We start from the raw sequence: 22,257 nt of genomic DNA, 5'->3' as shown, positions 1-22,257 counted from the left end.
ATTATTTATACCCCGCCCATCTGGCTGGGTTTCCCCAGCCACTCTGGGCTGCTCCAATGGTCAAAGGCCTGGAAACGATGCCGGCTAAGGGAGCTGGGCATGTTTAGCCTGGAGAAGAGGAGGTTAAGGGGTGATATGATAGCCATGTTCAAATATATAAAAGGATGTCACATAGAGGAGGGAGAAAGGTTGTTTTCTGCTGCTCCAGAGAAGCGGACACGGAGCAATGGATCCAAACTACAAGAAAGAAGATTCCACCTAAACATTAGGAAGAACGTCCTGACAGTAAGAGCTGTTCGACAGTGGAATTTGCTGCCAAGGAGTGTGGTGGAGTCTCCTTCTTTGGAGGTCTTTAAGCAGAGGCTTGACAACCATATGTCAGGAGTGCTGTGATGGTGTTTCCTGCTTGGCAGGGGGTTGGACTCGATGGCCCTTGTGGTCTCTTCCAACTCTATGATTCTATGATTCTATGATTCTATGACTTTGAAGTGTGCTCGGAAACGTACTGGGAGCCAATGTTGGTCTTTCAGGACCAGTGTTATATGGTCTCGGCAGCGGCTCCTAATCACCAGCCTAGCTGCTGTAGTCTGGATTAGTTGTAGTTTCTGGGTCATCATCAAAGGTAGTCCCAAATAGAGCTCATTGCAGTAGTCCAAGTGAGAGATAACCAGAGAATTCACCACTCCGGCAAGACAGTCTGCGGGAAGGTAGGGTCTCAGCCTCCGTACCAGATGGAGCTTATAGACAGCTGCCCTGGACACAGACTTAATCTGCACCTCCATGGACAGCTCCAAAATGACTCCCAGGCTGCTGAATACTTTTTTTATTCTAGCAGGCATTTTAATGGAATTCTGACATTATACTTTAAACAATGTCTCTCTGTGTGTGTTGTATTCCTTGTGCAGCACGTAGAGACAATTGCAATTAAGCAGGAGGAAATAAATTGTTTTAATAAATAAATAAAATTAGAAACCATCTGGGCTGAGAGATTTCATAGGATGATAGAAGGGACTTTGGGAGATATCTAGTCCAAACCCCTGCAATGTAGGAATATGCAGTTGTCCCATATGGGGATCAAACCTGCAACCTTGGCATTATCAGCACCATGCTCTAACCAACTGAGCTATGCAGCTGATTGGTTGGTTTTTAATTTGTCCATTAAGCAGAGGACTTCATTTCTTCTCACCGCTACTTACTTATCTCTCTGGCCCCTCTCTCCCTTTCCATATATGTTTGTGCGTGTGTATAGCCTTGTACTGAAAGCCTAACGAGGCGCTTTACAAAACGTCAGACCCTGACCATATAGGGTTTTAGAAGCAAGTTTAGATGGTTAAAAGTAAAGGGACCCCTGACCATTAGGTCTAGTCGTGACTGATTCTGGGGTTGCGGCGCTCATCTCGCTTTATTGGCCGAGGGAGCCGGCGTACAACTTCTGGGTCATGTGGCCAGCATGACTAAGCCGCTTCTGGCGAACCAGAGCAGCGCCCCGAAACGCCGTTTACCTTCCCGCCGGAATGGTACCTATTTATCTACTTGCACTTTGACGTGCTTTTGAACTGCTAGGTTGGCAGGAGCAGGGACCGAGCGACGGGAGCTCACCCCATCGTGGGGATTCGAACCGCCAACCTTCTGATTGGCAAGTCCTAGGCTCAGTGGTTTAACCACAGCGCCCGATTTAGATTGTTACTTCCCAGTAAAAGTATTTAGAGTGCAGACAAAATCATTGCCAAGGGTCTGCTTACATTCTGAAATATAGGCAAAGGAAAAATAATAGGCCAGAAATCAGACTACAAGAGACCAAAAGCATAATATGGATGTGATTAAATGCAAATGTCAAGGAAACACTCACAGAGTAGTAAGTAGACTGGACAAGGATGAAGGAACAGTGGGGCTTAAAGCAAATTAAATAAGTTGAATAAAATTTACATAAATGATGCAGGCAAGCTCCCTTTGGGAACAAAATGAAAAAGACAGCAGTCATTGGCCATCCATATACAAGAGAAAAACCTATCTCAGGATCTATGACATCAGGGTTTGTTTTAAATTTGCCTTTGTACAGTTTACATGCTTATTTTTCAATGAAATATCAAGCCTAATTTTATTGAACATTTGCTCCAGAGGTGGAGATTAATGTTTTATAACCCTTCAGCAAATAACCAAGTTTGCCACAGCTTCAACTCTCAAGCAACTCCTTCCAAAACTTCAATCAATAACAATGTGAGAGTTAGATGAAAATCAGATTGTATCATTACAGTCAAAGCACCACAAGGAACTCATAAGGAAAAGAAGTGGGGTCTCCAGGTGGCATCCAATGATTTCACAACGGGATTTCTGGTTTTCCTCTGCTTTCCTGTACCATCAAAATCAGCTTCAGGGTCCCTCACCAGAAAGGTTTTCGAGGGCATGCAGGGGCTGCAGGGAGCACAGGTGGAGAGGAAAGAGAAGTTTTGTTGTGTGAGTGGACTACTGCAATGAGCTCTACATGGGGCTACCTTTGAAAGTGACTTGGAAATGACAATTAATCCAGAATGTGGCTGCTAGATTGGTGACTGGAAGCAGCCGCTGGGACCACATAATCTGGTCCTAAAAGATCTACATTGGCTCCCTGTGCATTTCCAAGCACAATTCAAAGTTTTGTTGTTGAACTTGAAAGCCCTACGTGGCTTTGGCCTTCCACCACTACCGTTCAGTCAAACTCCGAGGGCCTTCTGGCAGTTCCATCATTGCGAGAAATAACTTTTGTGCTCAGCAATAAAAAGATGAAAAGCAGTATTGGTGTAGAATGGCTACAACAGGCATAGGCAAACTCGGCCCTCTAGATGTTTTGGGACTACAACTCCCATCATTCCTAAGTAGCAGGACCAGTGGTCAGGGATGATGGGAGTTGTAGTCCCAAAACATCTGGAGGGCTGAGTTTGCCTATGCCTGGGCTACATCTTCACTTAAATCTGCAGGCACAGCATGCCACATCAAAGCAGTGCTGTGAATTAATTGGGAAGGGATGGGAGGAGAGAAGAGATGGTTTGCTCTTATCCACCCTGGGTATTGGCCTGGTTATACCAGAAATGGCCTCAGGTGGTCTGAACACACCCAACCACCTTTCCTAGGGGGAAACTGCATTGAGCAAAGGCAGGCCCCCCTCCCATAGATGCCTCAAATCTGTACAGTACTGCCAAGTTTAGCCACTCCAGAAGACATAAAATAATCCTTCCTGGTCTTCAAAAGAGTGACTGGGTGTGGCCTGCGGTAATCCTGCAAGCTAAGTGGGGAGGATAGGTTGAGTTGCCCATCTGGCTCAACCGAGACCAGCCCACAAGGTCTTTTACAGGGCCTCACAAATTTCATTTTCCATATCCCATGAGATGGGTAAATAAAATCCCTGTTCTCAGAAGATTTGGGCTCAGCAAGAGGCTGTGGGACTGCGCCAGTGGCACAAACCAGTACATTCAATGCTGCACTTTCACAGCTGTACAGACTGGGGCATTAAACTACCTGGAGTTCTTTTGCTTGAATATTGGTGAAAAATTGAAATGCAGCCTACAATGACTCATTATTTTGAAAGTTGAAGTAGAGGAGGGACAGAAGGAAAACAGTTTTATATTCTAATCAGGTGTGCTAATAGTATATTCTCAATGAGTCAGACATTCTTTAGTGCATTCCTTTTGTTCCGTCATGTCCTGGAATAACAACTCTCTAGACAAGCGGGGAAAGTGGATGGAATATTCAGTTTTGTTGGGTAAGGACTTAAAATTGCAACCTTTTTTATGAACCATGTGCCTCTTCCCTCCACCATTACTTTCTGCAATTTTGCAGGCTTCAGCTTGCTATTCTGTGATTCTATTATAATCTGTCTCTTACAGATCAGCACTTCTGTAGTTATTCAGACTGTTTCTCATTGGCACACACACACACACACACACACACACACACACACACCAGGTTGAACTAAATGCATATTTCTGAACTTCCAGGAGGGTTTCAGAAGAGGCTTAGAAATAAGACCAGTTCCAGGATCCAAACTTTCTCCATGAAATGCATCTGGAGAGCTGGTTGGAGTTGCAGTTTTAACTGTGGAGCTGGGCTGTCCAAAGTTATAGACACAACTGCTCAGAGATCATTGCTGTGACCGGAACAATGAAAGAAATGTGCTACCACAATGGCAGGAGTCTTCACAAAATAAGGCTACAGATTAGGCATGGGAACATCTGCCCTGATAGATGTTGCTGAACTAAAACTCCTATCATCCAGAAAGGTTCTCCACATCTTCTATAGATGCAGCTTTAGCCTAGAGTTGCCATATTTCAAAAAGTGAAAATCTGGATGCAATCTAGCCAGGTGCCTGTAGGAAGCACACAAGCAGAATCTAGGCACAACAGATAATAGGGCTTGCCCGTGGAGACTGTGGTGTCTTTATGTAAACCACCCTGAGACCTCTGGGTATAGGGCGGTATATAAATTCAATAAATAAATAGTGATATATGTGATTCCCAACAACTGGTATTCAGAGGCTTACTCTGCCTATAACAAATGCGTTTCTTTCCCAGTTGGTGCATTACATGGAAAGGATTACTGAACATGAACTCGGCGTCAAATTCAACAGTGTTTACTCCCAGGTAAGTGCATATAGGATTGCAGCCTCAATCTTCTTGCCTCAGTTCCATAAAATAGCCTCTTTTCACCACGGCAGACTTTGGCAATATGGTGCCCTGAACAAGGACAAAATTTGGCGTGCACACCTGAAATAGTTCTTATTTTCACATTAATTCCTTTTGGTACAGTTGCTTTTTTATGGAGCTTCTCTGTAGATAGCACATAAATATAAGCATTTATTATTCACATTAGGTTGAGTGCCCTGTGTGGTGGAACTGCCCTAAATCCAGGACTGCTTTTCATATAGCAAACTCTTGAATGAAGTTGTAAACTGAATTGCCATTTTATTCACTATTTTCTGTAAGTATAGTTGTTTGTGAATCATATTCCCAGTGAAAATAAGGACTTGCAGTAGACCGAAGCTGCCATTTTATTCAAGCTGGCACCCTTGCTTGGAATGTTGGGCAGATGGATATTGGGATTTAATTCTGAGTGAACCTACTGAGGATTGAGCTGACAAGCTTACCAGGACATTCTCCTTTAATTCATTTCATTCTCTGGAATACCTTTCTGGAACAGTCCCATAAACATCAGTAAGACTGATCACTTTAATAGGACACTATTGCCACTGTGAATATTTGCAGAACCAAGCCCTCTTGAATATTTACAAGTTCCACAACCCATCCTAATCTTCGATGAAAATGAGAAAACCAGGTAAACTGGCTGCAAGCATATATAGTGGTTCTACATTTGCTTTGTGCCATTGGTACAAATCTGATCATAAGGTGATGCTATAAACCAATGTGATGACTTAACTGCAATGTCCTTGTAAGTAAACCCAACCCCACTGAATTCAACTGGACTTTTTCCCAAGAAAATTGAGCTTAAGCTGTCAACTTAATAAAACATTTGGACTTGCAAGCCTTTACTTCTAGGTTTCAAATACCTTTTTAATGCCTTCTTTTTCTGACACATTCAAGAATTTCTGTGGAGGACAAAGAATCAAGTTTTGGATAGCTCTACATATTTTGTGGAAGGCTGTGCTATACAGCACACCCACACATCCCTTTAAATGGAGCGTGCCTTCATCTTTTGTCCCCAAAGCTGTAGAAAATACCATAGATAATATAGCTTTTGATACAGTATCTTATCCAAAGTACACAAAATGCAAAACCTAATTTAAATAGGCCTTGAAGAAGTAACATTTTCCTCCCTGTAGTATAAAGGAATCAATGCTTTGGTAAATTTTTGGGACAGAGCTGCAAAATTTGAGAGCATGTGAGCAAAGGGCCTTGTCACTTTGGAAGCAAAACCACAAAAAAGCAGAATTAAACAAAGAGGTAGTTCCGCAGAAATGAATCAAAGTCACAATTCATAAAGAAAGCAAGTCCAAGGGGGCTTTAAGTATAAAATGACATTTTATATTGTTTCTGACATGGTGGGAAAGTACAGCGGGTCACAGTTTAACTGGAATATAATGTGCACAATTAACTTAGTGTGGGGTCAGATACTGAATTGTAGAGTTGGTTTTTACTGGCAAGATCCTTGGAAAAAACCAACCACTCCCTGTGTACAGCTGAATCTTTGTCAAACAGTGACCACAACTCAAAATAGGATGGTGCTTCCAACATACATGCAAGCTTTGACAAATCAAGAGTTGCTCCATTGGTTTCCTTCAGTAGTGAGAAAAAACCATGCAGCGGTGCCATCAGGACAGGACTTCGGAGCAGAAGGCACCAGCAGCTCAACTGCTCACTGGGACAGAATATTGCCATCCTATTATGCTACTGCTGAAAGAATTGCAGGGGCTGCCAATTAACTACAAGGCTAAGTTCAATATGCTGGTACTGGTGTACAAAGTCCTATACAGACCAGGAGACCTAAAATATAGTTTCACCCTTTATATACCCAACTGATCATTCTGTTCTACAGGAAAGGGTATCAGGACGTCAATTCCACACAATGTAGGAATTGGACCTTTACTGTGCTGGCACTTCTGAACTACCTCCCATTACATATCAGACAAATGCTGTCTGATGTCACTGTCAACTGAAGATCTTCCTTTTCCAAAAACCCTTTTAAGTGGAATTTATCAGTGACCCGGAAACTACAACTAATCCAGAACGCGGCAGCTAGACAGGTGACTGGGGGTGGCCGCCGAGACGACATAACAACGGTCTTGAAAGACCTATATTGGCTCCCAGTACGTTTCCGAGCACAATTCAAAGTGTTGGTGCTGACCTTTAAAGCCCTAAAAGGCCTCAGTCCAGTATATCTGAAGGAGTGTCTCCACCCCCATCGTTCTACCCAGACACTAAGGTCCAGCACCAAGGGCCTTCTGGCGGTTCCCTCACTGTGAGAAGCCAAGTTATAGGGAACCAGGCAGAGGGCCTTCTCGGTAGTGGTGCCCTCCCTGTGGAACGCCCTCCCACAAAGTTGTTGTCAAAGAGGACAACAACTACCAGACTTTTAGGTGACATCTGAAGGCAGCCCTGTTTAGGGAAGCTTTTAATGTTTGATGTATTACAGTATTTTAATATTTTTTTGGAAGCCGCCCAGAGTGGCTGGGGAAGCCCAGCCAGATAGGCGGGGTATAAATAATAAATTATTATTATTATCATTATCATCATCATCAGTCTATACCTGAATTGAATTTGGTGTTGTTTTTATATGGTTTCACTGTTGATTTTTTTCATTAAATTGCTTCAGGGATGTTTCATGGGAAGCTATATAAATAAAAATGAAACCACTTCACTGACTCCTTGCATGTTTATAAGTTGTAACTCTTGGCAAAAAATGGTGTTGCTTAGCTCAGATGTTCAGAAAGAGTGACTGAATGTTTTAATAAGAAGCCTCAGCAATAGCCACTGTGATATTATTAAATTTTATGGTACCCTATCTGAACTCTGATATGAATACTATCAACAACAGCTAAGAGTCTTGTGGAATCTTAAGTCTAATGACCCTTTGATGCTTTTGCTGCAAAACACTAGCACAGATACCCCTCTGGAAATGTTTACTATAAAACAAGTCATGTCGGCTTATTGTAGCATCACTAGAGCCTATTTAATTTAACGTGTCACAGCAGTTTGTCCCTTTGCTGCTACAGACCCATCCAGCTGCCCATCTTCTGGCATTGGTTGCTGACAGCAGCAAACAGTTGCCAACAGATTCACATTCCTCCATGTAGTGATGGCCCCTGGGTAACATCTGAAGCTACACGAGTCCATCTCAGAGTCTATTCAGTGCCCAGATGGGTGACCATCTGGGAAACCGTATGTCCACCACCTTGGGTTCCATGACAGAATGAAGGTAGGACAGAAGTGTAAGCCAGCAAATAAAGTCAATGGAAAGTATTTAGGTTCTACAAACACAGGCTTGGTTCACAGATCCTGAAGAATATGTAGAGCTTTGTAAGAACTAGTAGCCATCTAGAATCCCTTTCTACATAAATGCATGCATGACCAGGGCTACAGACTTCCCTGACCAATAGTAAAAAACAGTAGAAGAGGGACTTCTGATTTAGCAGTTACAAGATGATATACTTCCAATGATCCGAACAAGAAGCAGAAAGTTTTTATTTTCGGAGTCTAATTTAGCTGGGTTGTAAGAGAGGAGTTTAATTGTTCTGCTTATTAAGTGGTGTGGTTTTGCTGAAAAAAAAAGAAAGCTCAACAACTTTTCTGTCCACATTTTTGAAATATGGCAACCCTAATGAACAACAAACTTCAGATATTCAGGAATCCAAGATGTGGATTTAAGAAAATAGAATGCCATATACAATGGTCACAAAAATGTTTTAGGGTCTCCTTTTCTTAAGTCCTTTGGAATGGGAAGCACAAGATTTCAGTTTCAATCAAATGCATGAATGCTATGTATTATTGTACTTGTGGATACTTTGGTGGAACTGATATTTTGGAATATCATTTCTGTCTTTTGTTTCTGTGCTTTTGTTTCTCATACTAAATTCATATCAAAATCAGAGCTCGGCCATCTCTACCGCAGACAATTTACAGAGATAGGTATTTTTTATTGCCCTGAAGGGACTGGCTGGTGTTCAGGTTTCCTGCTGCGGCTGTGCATTGTGAAATATGGGCTGCCTGTGCACCATATGTCTGCTGCTCTTAGCTCTTCAGATGAGCAGTGGGATATAAATATGATAAATAAATAATTTTCCCCTACAATAGCCTAGGAAATTCATCTTGTGGAGTGGCTGTTAGACTCCAATTGTCTTAAGTGCAGCTCAATTAGCTTTCATCAATTTGTACAGAACGATACTAACAAACTGCTACTTACAAAGTACTGAACTGATGACAGCTGAAGATCCATTATGAAAAGGCATCGATAAACTGAAAATGTGCTTGTAGAGAACCACCCCACCTCCAATAAAATTTGCATGTTCTATTTATGTATAATTTTTGTATTTATGTATTGCGGAGGGTTGTCTCCAGTGCTATTTTTCTAGGAAAAATAGGTGCCAGAGGTGTCCCCATGAATGCCTCCCTTGTTCTGTGATAATGGTAACGGCGCACACCTGAGAGGTGCCCAAACTGCATCAAGTTCCAGCTGAAAAAGAAGTCCTGTTTGCTTCACACCTTAGTATCTCTGTTTCTTTATTTAAGCTATAAATTTGTCTTTTATCACTGCCACTATGTCACTAAATACCAGGTCAATTTTGTACCAGTAGCTATACATAGGCATGGGATAAAACAGCATAGACTCAACTATGGAAAGAAAAGGTTTTTTAAATCACATATATATCCACTCTTCCTCTCAAAGGAGCCTAGGGTAGGACAGATGGATAGATGGTAGGTAGCTAGGTAGCTAGGTAGCTAGGTAGGTAGGTAGGTAGATAATGTTTAATCTAATCTATCTATCATAAATAGAAGGTGATGTCAGCTGGCATGGCTACCTACAGTATGTTGAACATCACTTGCTTACTATTTCTTTAAGTCAGAATGGTTACACTGTGAGATTACTGTTTCTTTATGAAGGCAATTATGAGAGATTCAGTTCCTCCCAATAGTCAAAACTTTTAGCCTATTTCCTTATACCATTCCTACCCAGTGAACACTCATTAACTAGGCACTGAGAACAATCTTCAGCCTTTCCATCTGCAATCTTCATCCTGGTCTAGTAGCCTCTGTCGCATCAGGCACTAAGCATCCCTAATGACTCTTGAGACATATACTCTTCCCCACAGACCTCATTTTCACCAAGTTCAGAACTTGTCTTCTCAGTTTTCTAATCCTCAGTATCCTCCACCCGACTCTAGATTCCAGCTCATACAGTGTACATCCTCTAGCTAACCCCTGGGACCAGCCTTTTATTTCCAATCAGGGTCTCTCTCCAGCCAATCATGTTAAGTTTGGGTGGAATTCTCTCTCCCCTCCCCCCTCCCCCACCCTCATACACCCATAACTATGGTCCAATGAGATGAGGCAGAATGTCCACAGAATGACCAATCAGAACTCCCGAGTTTCTAAACCTCCCTCACAACAACCTTTGTTTTGACACAATGCAAATGGCAGTTAAGTGACCCAGAGCCCCTCTGCCATTTCTTTGTAGCCCTACAGCTCTCTGCAGAAAGTCATGAGTTTGCATGCAGTTAACGCTTCACATTCAACAGTATAGATTGGATTGTATATTCCTTTGGGACAAAATTTTACCTCAAAAATAAATCACAATAATCCCAAACTGCCCCAAAGCGGCTGAGGAAACCCAGTCAGATGGATGGGGTATAAATAACAAAATTATTAAAATTAATTATTATAAACTTTCAGATCCTTGGGGTAACAGGGTCCTTGCTGGGTGTGTGTATGTAACATTTTTGCTACCCCAGTGTTTCCTAGGTATCCATGTTCGTTTCCCACCATCTTCAGCCCCCTTTGATTCCTATTGTCCTGAACCCCTGGCCTACCTGGCAGCAAGTTGGTATGCCAAGTCCAAAAGGTCAGGAAACACAGTCCAGGGTTAATCCAAGTAGCCAGATCTGAAGTCCTGCAGTCAGGGTACAGTCCAGAGTCAAACCTGAAGCACAGTCCCATAGAGTTCCTGGAGCATCCTAGGGACGCTGCTGGCTCTGTGGCCTAAACCACTCAGCCTCTTGTGCTTGCTGATCAGAAGGTTCGTGGTTTGAATCCCCAGGCCAGGTTGCGCTCCCATTGTTCTGTCCCAGCTCCTGCCAACCTAGCAGAGCAGTTTGAAAGCACGCCAGTGCAAGTAGATAAATAGGTGCTGCTGCAGCAAGAAGGTAAATGGCATTTCCGCGTGCTCTGGTTTCTGTCATGGTGTTCCATTGCGCCAAAGTGCTTTAGTCATGCTGGCCACATGACCCGGAAAGCTGTCTGTGGACAAACACCACCTCTCTCAGCCTAAAAGCGAGATGAGAGCTGCAACCCCATAGTCGCCTTTGACTGAACTTAACTGTCCAGGGGTCCTTGACCTTTTACCTTTTTTTATCTGGAGTATCCAAGCTGAGGCCCATCAACATGGGGAGTTGAGCAGACACAGCACTTCAGCTCGGCTTCCATTTTGTACTCCACATGCTGATTGCAGCATCTGGGCTTGACGAGGCAAGTGACCCTCACCTGCTCCAAGTCTAATCCAGCTGACCCCAGCTGACCAATCAGAGCTCTCCCAGAGCTAGCAAGCCACACCTGGCCAACTATGGAACCGGGTTGTGGGCCCTTGCCTGTTTCAGCCTCCTGAACCACCCCTCCCACTTCTCCCTACGCCTCCTCTGTCTCTAGTGGTGGGTCCTGCTGCTCTGGTTCCTGTGCACTGATCCACATCCCCTGACCATCCTCTGTCACCCTGGGAGTACTTCCTCCCTCATTCCGAGCTTACCCTAGTGTGTCCCAGTCCCGACTACACCCCTCACCAGGATCCTCTTCCTACTGCATGTCATCCTGCCATTTCATGTCCCCTAATATATCTGCTGCAAAACAGTCAAATGTGCCCTTGTGAGAGAACCACTGTAGCTATCATTCTAAAATTGACAGGCTTTATCCTTTTAGATGGGACACGGGTGGCGCTGCAGTCTAAACAACTGAGCCTAGGGCTTGCTGATCAGATGATCAGCGGTTCAAATCCCAGCAATGGGGTGAGCTCCCGTTGTTCAGTCCCAGCTCCTGCCCACCTAGCAGTTCGAAAGCATGTCAAAGTGCAAGTAGATAAATAGGTGGGAAGGTAAACGGTGTTTCTGTGCGCTGCTCTGGTTCGCCAGAAGCAGCTTAGTCATGCGGCCACATGACTCGGAAGCTGTACGCCGGCTTCCACGGCCAATAAAGCGAGATGAGCACACAACTCCAGAGTCGTCCACGGCTGGACCTAATGGTCAGTGATACCTTTACCTTTACCTTTTATCCTTTTAGAAGGGGTAACTATTTCCAAATTGCATCAAATTGTGGCAGAAAAGGAAAAATGTATAGACTTTTTTTTGTTTTTAAAAGCATTTTTTAAAAGATGCCCTGAATGGAACCCCCTGGATTTGTGTGTTTATGATATCACAGGCTTAATCTACTCTGGAGTGGGGTGGGGGGGAGCTCCTATGCCTGCAAATTTCAGCCACTTATTGGAAAAGGAGAAACAAAGTTGGGGCAATTTTAAGGCTCCCCATTATAGTGAATGGGAATGGTGAAACAGAGCTTCATTTCAAACAGATCTAATTAGGTTCTGAATAATGAGTTGAAAAGGAAAGAAACAGAGTGGCTCTGAAACAAATAGTGCTTCTTCCCAAAGCTACTGATATAGATACAAGGCAAATATTATGACCGGTGCATACCCCTAATATAGAGGCATCATGACAGGTAGCTATTGATAAGACTATCTCCTCTTATCTAAGCATCTTTTCCTGATGTTCAGATCAAGAGCTATGCCCCGGGTGCCTAACAGGCAGCCTTAGGGTTCAAGTTCATAAGTTTATTGTTCTAGCCAAAGGCCATGGCAAGCTTGCATTAGGCAATACAGAATATACATCCATAATATAAAAATCCATAATACAGAAAATAAGTTGCTAAGTTCCTGAGCATTAAAACAAAGTTCCCCTTGTGTATCTCCGACAGTTCGAATTCTCATATTATTTTGCCATTTTAAAATCCAATTTGCCAACATCTATGATGTAAGAGAAAGACGTTACTAGGCAGCCTTAGAGTATTATTAGCAAGATTTATAATGTTTACAAGACTCGCCTTTCACTTTTGCTAGAAGTCTATAGCACAATATAATTTATGTTTTGAATGTGTAATTACAATGTTGATTATGTTTCAAAACTGAAATTCTCTATGAGGGAAACCTCTGAGTAGCTTGCGCCTTATTGAAGTTTTCTGTCATAATGAAGGTTATTCATATTAGAACTCTATAAATACTTCAATTCTTTACAGATATTCTGTAGAGGCATACAGACAAATGGATATTGTTAGAAGTGTTCCTATGGCTGGGCTGGTTCCTCACTCAGAGTATGTATAGCAGGGATGGAAAACCTCAGGCTTGGGTGTAACATGGTGACTGGGCTCTTGGCACCCACTTCGTCAGGGGCCTGAGGGCCAGTTGTGAATCTTTAGGTTCCTATGCACTCAAGTGCTGGGTGGTGGTGACTTGACCTCTGCTGCAGGATCCACTAGGAGGCTCCTCCTCTAGTACTCAGACTACAACCCACCCAGAAGGCCCATCAAAAGGCTATTCTGGAGGCAGAGCTAGAGAAGCATGGGGGGGGGGGAATGCACATGTGAAAATAACATACCAAAATGCATTATATTAGACAAAAATTGTTTTGCAAAAAAACAGCATATTCAACAAAACTGCATACAAACATGTCACTAAAATGCTGGTGGATTTCCATGCAAACCTTTAAAAAATAAATCAAGTGCAAATGGTTGTGAAAATGTAGAGAACTGAACTCAAAATGGGGAAAAAGAGAGAAGCAGAAAACTGATAGATCCCCCCATTCCTAATCTTGTTGCATCCTAAGTACATCTCAGAGATTTACACGTAAGCAAATATGTTGAGTTTGAATCATTTATTGTGTGCCGCGCTAAATGTTTGTTTCCCTGGCAAAGGATTCGGACCTCTGATGTTAGTGCTTTCCTCGGTAGCACAGGAGGTCATCAACATCAAATATTCAGGAGCTCAATCTACTGTGCATCTGGGTCAGCTCCTGCATTGTTTGGCGTTCTCATTAGCGATCTGCAAGAGAGGGTAAACAGTAGTGCATTAATGAATAATGCTTAGGACTAGATTGGGTCAGTTAGAATCAGCCTGTGTATCAGTAGCAATTCAGAGCAACATTTTCCAACGAGCAGAGCCATTCACTATAATCACCTTTATTTCTGAACAGATGTAGAGGGTGTGGAGCAATGTCTCATCATGGTCCTTCCTCTACTAGAATCCCCCCCCCCCCATGCTGTATGTTGACAGTGCAAACAGACACAGTCATATGCTTGGATAAGGCGCCAAATTGATAGACAGGAATAAGGCGTGCAAAGATGACCTTTGGAAAGATGGCTGTGAACTAGTGGAGACTCAAAAGAATTCACAGTGAGCGTGGAATAGAAGAAAAACAGAACTCTCTGCCTCTCTTCCTCTTCTCACTCCCCAAAGGGGAATGCTCCCTTCTGTTCTAGCCAAAGATATCCTGACTTGAGTATTACTGCTATGACAGTACCAGGCCTATCATACCAGTAATACTCAAGGCAGGCAGGCCTGGGACACGGGTGGCGCTGTGGTCTAAACCACTGAGCCTTTTGGGCTTGACAATCAGAAGGTCAGTGGTTTGAATCCCGGCGATGGGGTGAGCTCCTGTTGCTCGGTCCCAGCTCTTGCCAACCTAGCAGTTCGAAAGCACACCAGTGCAAGTAGATAAATAGGTACCGCTCTGGTGGGAAGGTAAACGGTGTTTCCGTGTGCTCTGGTTTCCGTCACAGTGTTCCATTGTGCCAGAAGCAGTTTAGTCATGCTGGCCACATGACCCGGAAAGCTGTCTGTGGACAAACGCTGGCTTCCTTGGCCTGAAATTGAGATGAGCGCCACAACCCCATAGTTGCCTTTGACTGGACTTAACTGTCCAGGGGTCCTTAGCTTTTACCTTTTTTAGTAGCAGGCCTCTACTAGAGCTGACTTTCTGGGCTTGGCTCCTGTCTCCTGCAGGAAGTCAGTGTTCAATGGCACTGCTGATATGTATGGAATACCAAACATTGATGCTTCCGTCTCAGTTCTGCAGATGTATATAATTTGAGTGCATATATAAGCTGAGAGTTAGAGTTGCTCAGGTATGTTAGCAGTGATGTATGTTGTTGTTGTTGTTGTTTAGTCATTTAGTCGTGTCCGACTCTTCATGACCCCATGGACCAGAACATGCCAGGCACTCCTGTCTTCCACTGCCTCCCGCAGTTTAGTCAAACTCATGCTGGTAGCTTCGAGAACACTATCCAACCATCTCTGTCGTCCCCTTCTCCTGGTGCCCTCCATCTTTCCCAGCATTGGGGTCTTTTCCAGGGAGTCTTCTCTTCTCATGAGGTGGCCAAAGTATTGGAGTCTCAGCTTCAGGATCTGTCCTTCCAGTGAGCACTCAGGGCTGATTTCCTGAAGAATGGATAGGTTTGATAGCAGTGATGTATAGGAGCTGGCTAATTTAAGGCTGTTTTAACCTGTAATGATAGAACTGGTATTGCAATAAAGAACTGTTTTTCTTAACAGCACATGCTGCTAAAGCCTTAGCCATGCAAATGATATGAATATCAGAAAGTAAAAAAGAAATGCCTGGAACATTTTTACTTGATTATTCCATTTGTCTCAGCCTGCAGCAGTTTTCTCGTCTCTTGGGACTCCTTGAGTGGAACGTCCATTGTCAAAGAAACAGCCGTTCTCTTAGGAACAGCAGAATTCTTAATGCACAGTCAGTTCAAAATAGGCAAGAGCAAAATGTAGTATGAGTTTTGAGTACACAAAAAATAGAAAATAGTTTTAAAAACTTTTTTTAGAATTACAGATGAAAAGATTTGCGGTTAGTACCACAAATCAGTAGATTTTCAGGAGACTGACTAATGTAAGGAAGTGAGTATCGTTGTAAATATTTTTATAAATTTTAAGTGGTTATGAGTGACAAACAAAATATCCAATTCAAAATTCAAAGGAGGAGAATTTCGTGAATAATCTGTATATATTGAACAACATCCTCTCTATTTTTCATTAATTTGTTTGCCAATCCATCATAAAAACATTGGGTTGTATCCAAGTGATTCATACGCAGAGAAGACCAAATGAAATCAAAAAGGTTAAATTAGTCATGACAGTTTTATTCCATTGATTTCAATAGGTCTACTCTGCATACTGACCACAAGATTTGGTTTGGGCTGGACTTTGGCACTTCAAACAAGAGCAAGCACTTCATTGTCTGATTTGACCTGGAGTTTAAAGCTGTGCCCCAGTTTAGGGAGAAAATGAAGCTTCATGTCTCCCTTATTCCCTGAACCCATAAAAAAAAATTGGCTATACTCTTTTCTATACAGTGGTACCTCAGGTTACATACGCTTCAGGTTACATACGCTTCAGGTTACATACTCTTCAGGTTACAGACTCTGCTAACCCCAGAAATAGTACCTCGGGTTAAAAAAGAGTGCAGGCCCCAAAATTCACAGAAACCAAGTGCAACACCAATGTACATGAACTGATGTTTGGGAATGTGACACAGAAGCAGAAAAACTTGAATATTCAGTATTTCATAAGCAAGCATCTGTAACAGCACAGAACAGACAAGCTGATGCAACAAGCTGATGCACTGTGTCAATATCCTTTTCCCCAAAACAAAGTGATTGAAAGCCCTGGTAGAAGTTAGATCCATCAGTTACATGTACAAAAAGCTCTCCCTTCCAACTTTCCCCATCCTGGCTCTTTCCCTATATGGCAAGCTTGGGGAGAGGTGCTTCAGTTTTTGCAGACATACTGTCTGCAGCATTTATTTTTTTAACCTCCAAATCTCCCGAGCACTTTGGAGATCCAAACTCCAGTTCCTAGGGATTGCATCTTGATTTGCATGAGGACCGAATCTGTCTGAAGCAGCCGCACATTGTTTCTTGATTTGAGACACGACTTAATCCTTTGCACAGCCCTCCTGCACACATACAGAGGATTGCTGAGAGGGGACATTTTGAGAAGACTGCATAGCAACAGACACGAGAAACAGCCAAAATTCATGCTGCTGAATTTGTAATGTGCTATGAGTCAGAGAAATTGAAATCCTTGCCTTCAAGTCAATATTTGTTGCAATGGGTACTTTGGGAGAGCTAATTGTTTTATTTTATTTTTACATTAACTTGTTTTGAAATTACACTGATTCGGTAATGAGGAAACAGTCTCTTCTTTGGAAAAGGAGGGTTCCAGCGGAGCTGGAGTAATTAATTAATAAATGATTGCCTACACTCTAATAAAAGTGATTATTATTTGTTTACTTTGTTTTGTTCTCCTCGGGCCCAAATGCTACAGAGTGATGCATGCTGCAATTTTACTCATGTTTGCTTGGATTTAAGTTCAGCTGATGCTAACCCAGCAGTCAGGCTATCCATTTGGTAAGGCAGGCCTATGTAGCTTGTGACCCAAGTCAAACACCAGCAGTCAGGAATATGTGGCAGACCACTTCCAGGGGATTTGATAAATCTTTGTTCTCCTTACTTGTTTTTTGTTCTAATGAAAAGCACTTTTGCTTGTTCAAGGCAGGCTACTCAATTTCTGCCGATCCCCTTCTTAATGGTAGCCCCTTCCAGCTTCCAAAACGATTCCTGAGAGTTGGGGAACCTTCTAGCACATTCTGCGACATTGTGCAGAGAGCTGCAGAGGGTGGGGGCATAAGTGAAAATCAGACACCACTTTTTGCATCAGCTTGTTCTGCTAGTGAAAAGCCACCTATTGGATGCAGGCCACTGGGCCTACCACCATCAATTGCCATTGTGAACGTCAAATAGCTGCTGTTGTTTAGTCGTTTAGTCGTGTTTGACTCTTCGTGACCCCATGGACCAGAGCACGCCAGGCACTTCTGTCTTCCACTGCCTCCCGCAGTTTGGTCAAACTCATGCTGGTAGCTTCGAGAACACTGTCCAACCATCTCGTCCTCTGTCGTCCCCTTCTCCTTGTGCCCTCCATCTTTCCCAACATCAGGGTCTTTTCCAGGTCAAATAGCTATCGACACCTTATTCTGAATGGAAATTCACCTCCCTTTCAAATCGTAAAATAGTACGCATTGTACGTAGCGCTTAGTTACACTGTTTAGGTACAGTACATAGTTATATTTGTACGATTATGCAGTATATAAACCGAACAAAGATGTAAGATGCTTCGAAGGCCAGGCAAACACTTGAAGCATACTTGACTGCCTGCAAACAGAATCGAGATGAGTACAGCCCTCTTTGAATGAATTATCTGCCTCAACTATGGTTGCGCCATACACAGCTCACTGGTGCCCAGCTGCAGTGTTGCCATCATCTGCCCACCCCAGTGGAGAGCTGCCCTTTGACTCTTCATGTGCTCATAATAATAATAATAATAATAATAATAATAATAATAATAATTTTATTTATACCCTGCCCTCCCCGGCCAGAGCCGGGCTCAGGGCGGCTAACACCAGTAAAATTACAGTAAAAACATACTAGGGAAAAATAAACCCATTTAAAATACAGGTTAAAATGCAATTTAAAATGTAGACTCATTTTAAAAGTAGCCCATTGTCAGGGACTCGGGAGCAGGAGCTCTGGGGAGAGAGGAAATGGAGAGCGAAGGGGAAGAATCCGAGGGCAGCGTAGGGGAGTATGACAGTGGCCCGAGAGATTCCATGAGCTTCTCCAGCGAATCAGAAGATTCCCAGAAGGGGGCGCCTATGATCAGGGCAAGGGGGGTCCCAGGGGGGACGCACCAGAAACAAGGAGACAGAGGGGAACCCCAAAGCAGCAGTGGGGGATTGGGACCAGTTTCCCCACCAGAGCGTAGTGGGGGGGAAGAGTCACATGTGTCAGGGCCAGCGTCTCCTCCAGCGGGGAGAGAGAGTGAGTCAGGGCTGACCACGCCTCCAACGGAGGGGAGGTCAGTTGCAGCTAGCCCCCCCAGAGGGGGAAGCAGTGACAGCAGCAGCAATGAAACGGTCAGGAGGAAAGTTACCGGCTGGGCGCGCGCGCCAAGTTCAAATGTACAGGCGCGGGGAACAGCAGGAGACCCGGATGGGGAACCAGCTCCTAAAGCCCGCTGGAGGGAGGGAGAAGGCTCAGGGGACTCAGCGTCAGAAGAGGCTAGAAAGGGCGAGACCCCAACGGCCAGGCGGAACCAGAGGCGGAAGGAACTGAGGAAGAGGTGGAGTAAGGCTAGAATCTTAAATTGGTGTCAGGGGGGAGGAGACTCAGACGGAGTATCAGCGGTCTAACAGTTGAGACGTAGAGCTGCGCGCTGCGGCTCTGGAAGTGAAACTGAACTTCAATAAAGACTTTTGTACTTAACAACGAAGCAGCGTTGGTCCTTTGTGAGCTGGGACCTAGGGTAGCTCTGACACCCATAGATCAAAACCATAAGGGGAGGGAAACATAAGGGTCAGATTGAGTCCAAACCAAAGGCCAGGTGGAACAGCTCTGTCTTGCAGGCCCTGCGGAAAGATGTCAAGTCCCACAGGGCCCTAGTCTCTTGTGACTAGGCCAGTACTGAAAAGGCCCTGGCCCTAAGCTGAGACAAATCTAACCACCTTGCAACCTGGGACCTCCAAAATGTTGTCATTTGTGGACCTTAAGGTCTTCCACGGACCTTAAAGGAAAGCAGAGGCATGCCTTGGGCCGAAGATTGGGGGGCCAGTGTTGCATATTGCACATGTCATCAAGAGGAGCCATGTCTTTGGGAAGAGGGCTGGCCCAGCATCGTGTAACTTCATTGGAGATGGTTCATCCTCTCTCCCATTAAGGAGAAGCCTGCCTTTGATGCTGTGCTGGGCTCAGCTTGGCGATTGGGCCTCAATATTGGTGGAGGGCTGAGCCCCCTAAGGAATACTGAGGGGACCGATGACACCTCTGCCCCCTAGAATTGGCACACCCTCTTTTGGGAATTATAGGGACAGAACTACCAAAACTGTATAGAAACTTATTCATGCATGCTACTACAGCAGCAAGAATGTCATTCTCCCCAGGAAAGAAGCAGAAGTCCCAGCAAAGGAAGAATAGATACAAAAACTTACGGAAATATGCAGAAATGGCAAAACTTACTGGAAGAATAATAAATCAAGAGAACAAACTTTTTATAAAAGAATGGAAATGGTTTATTGAATATTTATGGATAAATTATAAACAGATGAGAACATTGGCAGGATTATTGTAATAATCTGCAGTTTGGTAAGAGTATACAAGTAGATGAATAAATGAGCAAATTTAGTTAATTTGGATATGCAGGAGAAATTAAAAATGAATTAAAGAACTGCAGAAAGAGGAGGAAGGAAGTCAAGTTTTGAAACGTTAAAATGATTGTAAAATTAGTGAAATGTACAAACCTTAAAAGCATAGATAAATAAATAAAAAAGAATTGGCACACCTGAACGAGAGCATAGGTAAAGGTAAAGGGACCCCTGACCATCAGGTCCAGTTGTGACCGACTCTGGGGTTGCAGCGCTCATCTCGCTTTATTGGCCGAGGGAGCCGGCATACAGCTTCCGGGTCATGTGGCCAGCATGACTAAGCCGCTTCTGGCAAACCACAGCAGCGCACGGAAACGCCGTTTACCTTCTTGCTGGAGTGGTACCTATTTATCTACCTGGACTTTGACGTGCTTTTGAACTGCTAGGTTGGCAGGAGCAGGGACCGAGCAACGGGAGCTCACCCCATCGCGGGGATTCGAACCGCCAACCTTCTGATTGGCAAGTCCTAGCCTCTGTGGTTTAAGCCACAGCGCCACTTGCGTCCCTGAAGGAGAGCATAGTACGGGCCTATTGGGCCTCTCGCTGACTGCAGAGGATGATAACACCACCATCTTCTGAGGCTCATGGGTAGTTCAGATCCCAGGATACCAGCCAGAAAAAGGTAAAGTCAAGATCACAACACTGACAGCACACTTTACTTGCAAGTACTGGGACAAAGGACCAACTTATCTTCAGGGGAGCTTTCAGCACCTGCTTCATCAATTTTCATTTCAACGTGAAAGTTTCCCCCCCCCCCCTTCCAGGGGCAGGTAAATCTTATAGATCATGGAGTCAGGGCTGGACCACCCAGGAGGCAAGGGGAGGCCACTGCCTCAGATGGCAAGATCCACAGGTGCAGCAGTTCCAGATCCAAGCTACATCGTCTGCTGCTGCCGCTATCATAGTGGCATAACAGAGGGAGGTTTTCTCAGATGTATCTTAACTGAAACACCGTTACTTTTCAACTGCAGCAGATTTCATAGCAGCATGATGATAGCATGAGTAAATGATAAAAGTAATGTGCATCAGACGCAATTGGATTATCTTTCAGTACTTACTCCTTTTTTATGAAACCTTCATAATTAAGAGAAAATGGGGAAATGAATTTATCATTTGACATATTCAAAGGTTGAATCAAGACAAGTTAACGGCGTACTGTTATGACAAGTGCAAGAAGTAAATGAAAAATATCAGAACTAATTTGGTTTGGAGCTATTACTGGAGTAAACTAATAAGATAATATGCACTCTCCACGTAAACACAAAACTTGAATCTGAAGTTCCTACAGGACTCATTTTGTTTGATTTATCCTTTAGTAAGTATTGCACGATTGTCCTGATTTAATTTATTCCTTTTATTTTTAAGCATTTGCACAGTAAAATTGGTAGAATATGAGATTTGCTCAGTGATATTACAAATGAACTCTGGGTAATCTCAGGATACCTTTTTGAAGCAAAACTACTAACTGAATGTTTCACATGGGCTTATAGAAACCCAATTTTTGCTCTTATACTTGCTGGAATAGAAACTTAAAAAAAAAATCTTCCTTGTTTCTGTCCCTTCCTGGTTTTTCTTTGCTTTTCCCTCTGCCTTTCCCTCTCTGTCTCTTTAATTGTCCATTAAATTCTATAACTGCTCTTTCGGAGAAGTTTATAGCTTCTCCTAGTGTGTCATTTAACTTCTTTTGACTGTATTTTTCAGTTACTCTGACACCTCTTGGTGCTCCTTGTCACATCTCAGTGTCAGTTCTCAAGGTTACACTCATTGTCAGCCATGTTTTCAAACTTACTATACCCTCAGTTGCAATTCTGTCATACGCCTCTTCTTTTCTAAATGACAGATCCATCCCCACGTTCTGTTCCAGCCCCCATATTTTTAAAGCAGCCAGAATTCTCCCCGTGGTGCCCTGTAGATCCAAATACTAGAAATATAAGATGGCGTTCAACTAGGTTTCATTCAGAGTAGCCCCACTGAAATTAATGAACCTCACTAAGGCAGGGCCATTTATTTCTTTTTATATATAGAATATGATTTTTATTGATTTTCAAAAAGAAAAGAAAATAATTTTTTAAAAGAACAAAGAAAAGAAAAAATAAAGTTACATCATAATATCATAAAAATTCCATATGTTGAGATTACTCTGAATCTTGACTCCCCACCCCAATCCCATCCATGGGTCCTATTAATTCTATTTTCAACTGCATATCAACACTTCTCCAATTTTTCATATTTCTAGATTATCTATGCTTTCAGTTACA

Source organism: Podarcis filfolensis (genome assembly GCF_964270895.1).
Source record: "Podarcis filfolensis genome assembly, chromosome: 10".
NCBI classification, from domain to species: Eukaryota; Metazoa; Chordata; class Lepidosauria; order Squamata; family Lacertidae; genus Podarcis; species Podarcis filfolensis.
Note: the sequence above shows the minus strand (reverse complement) of the source record.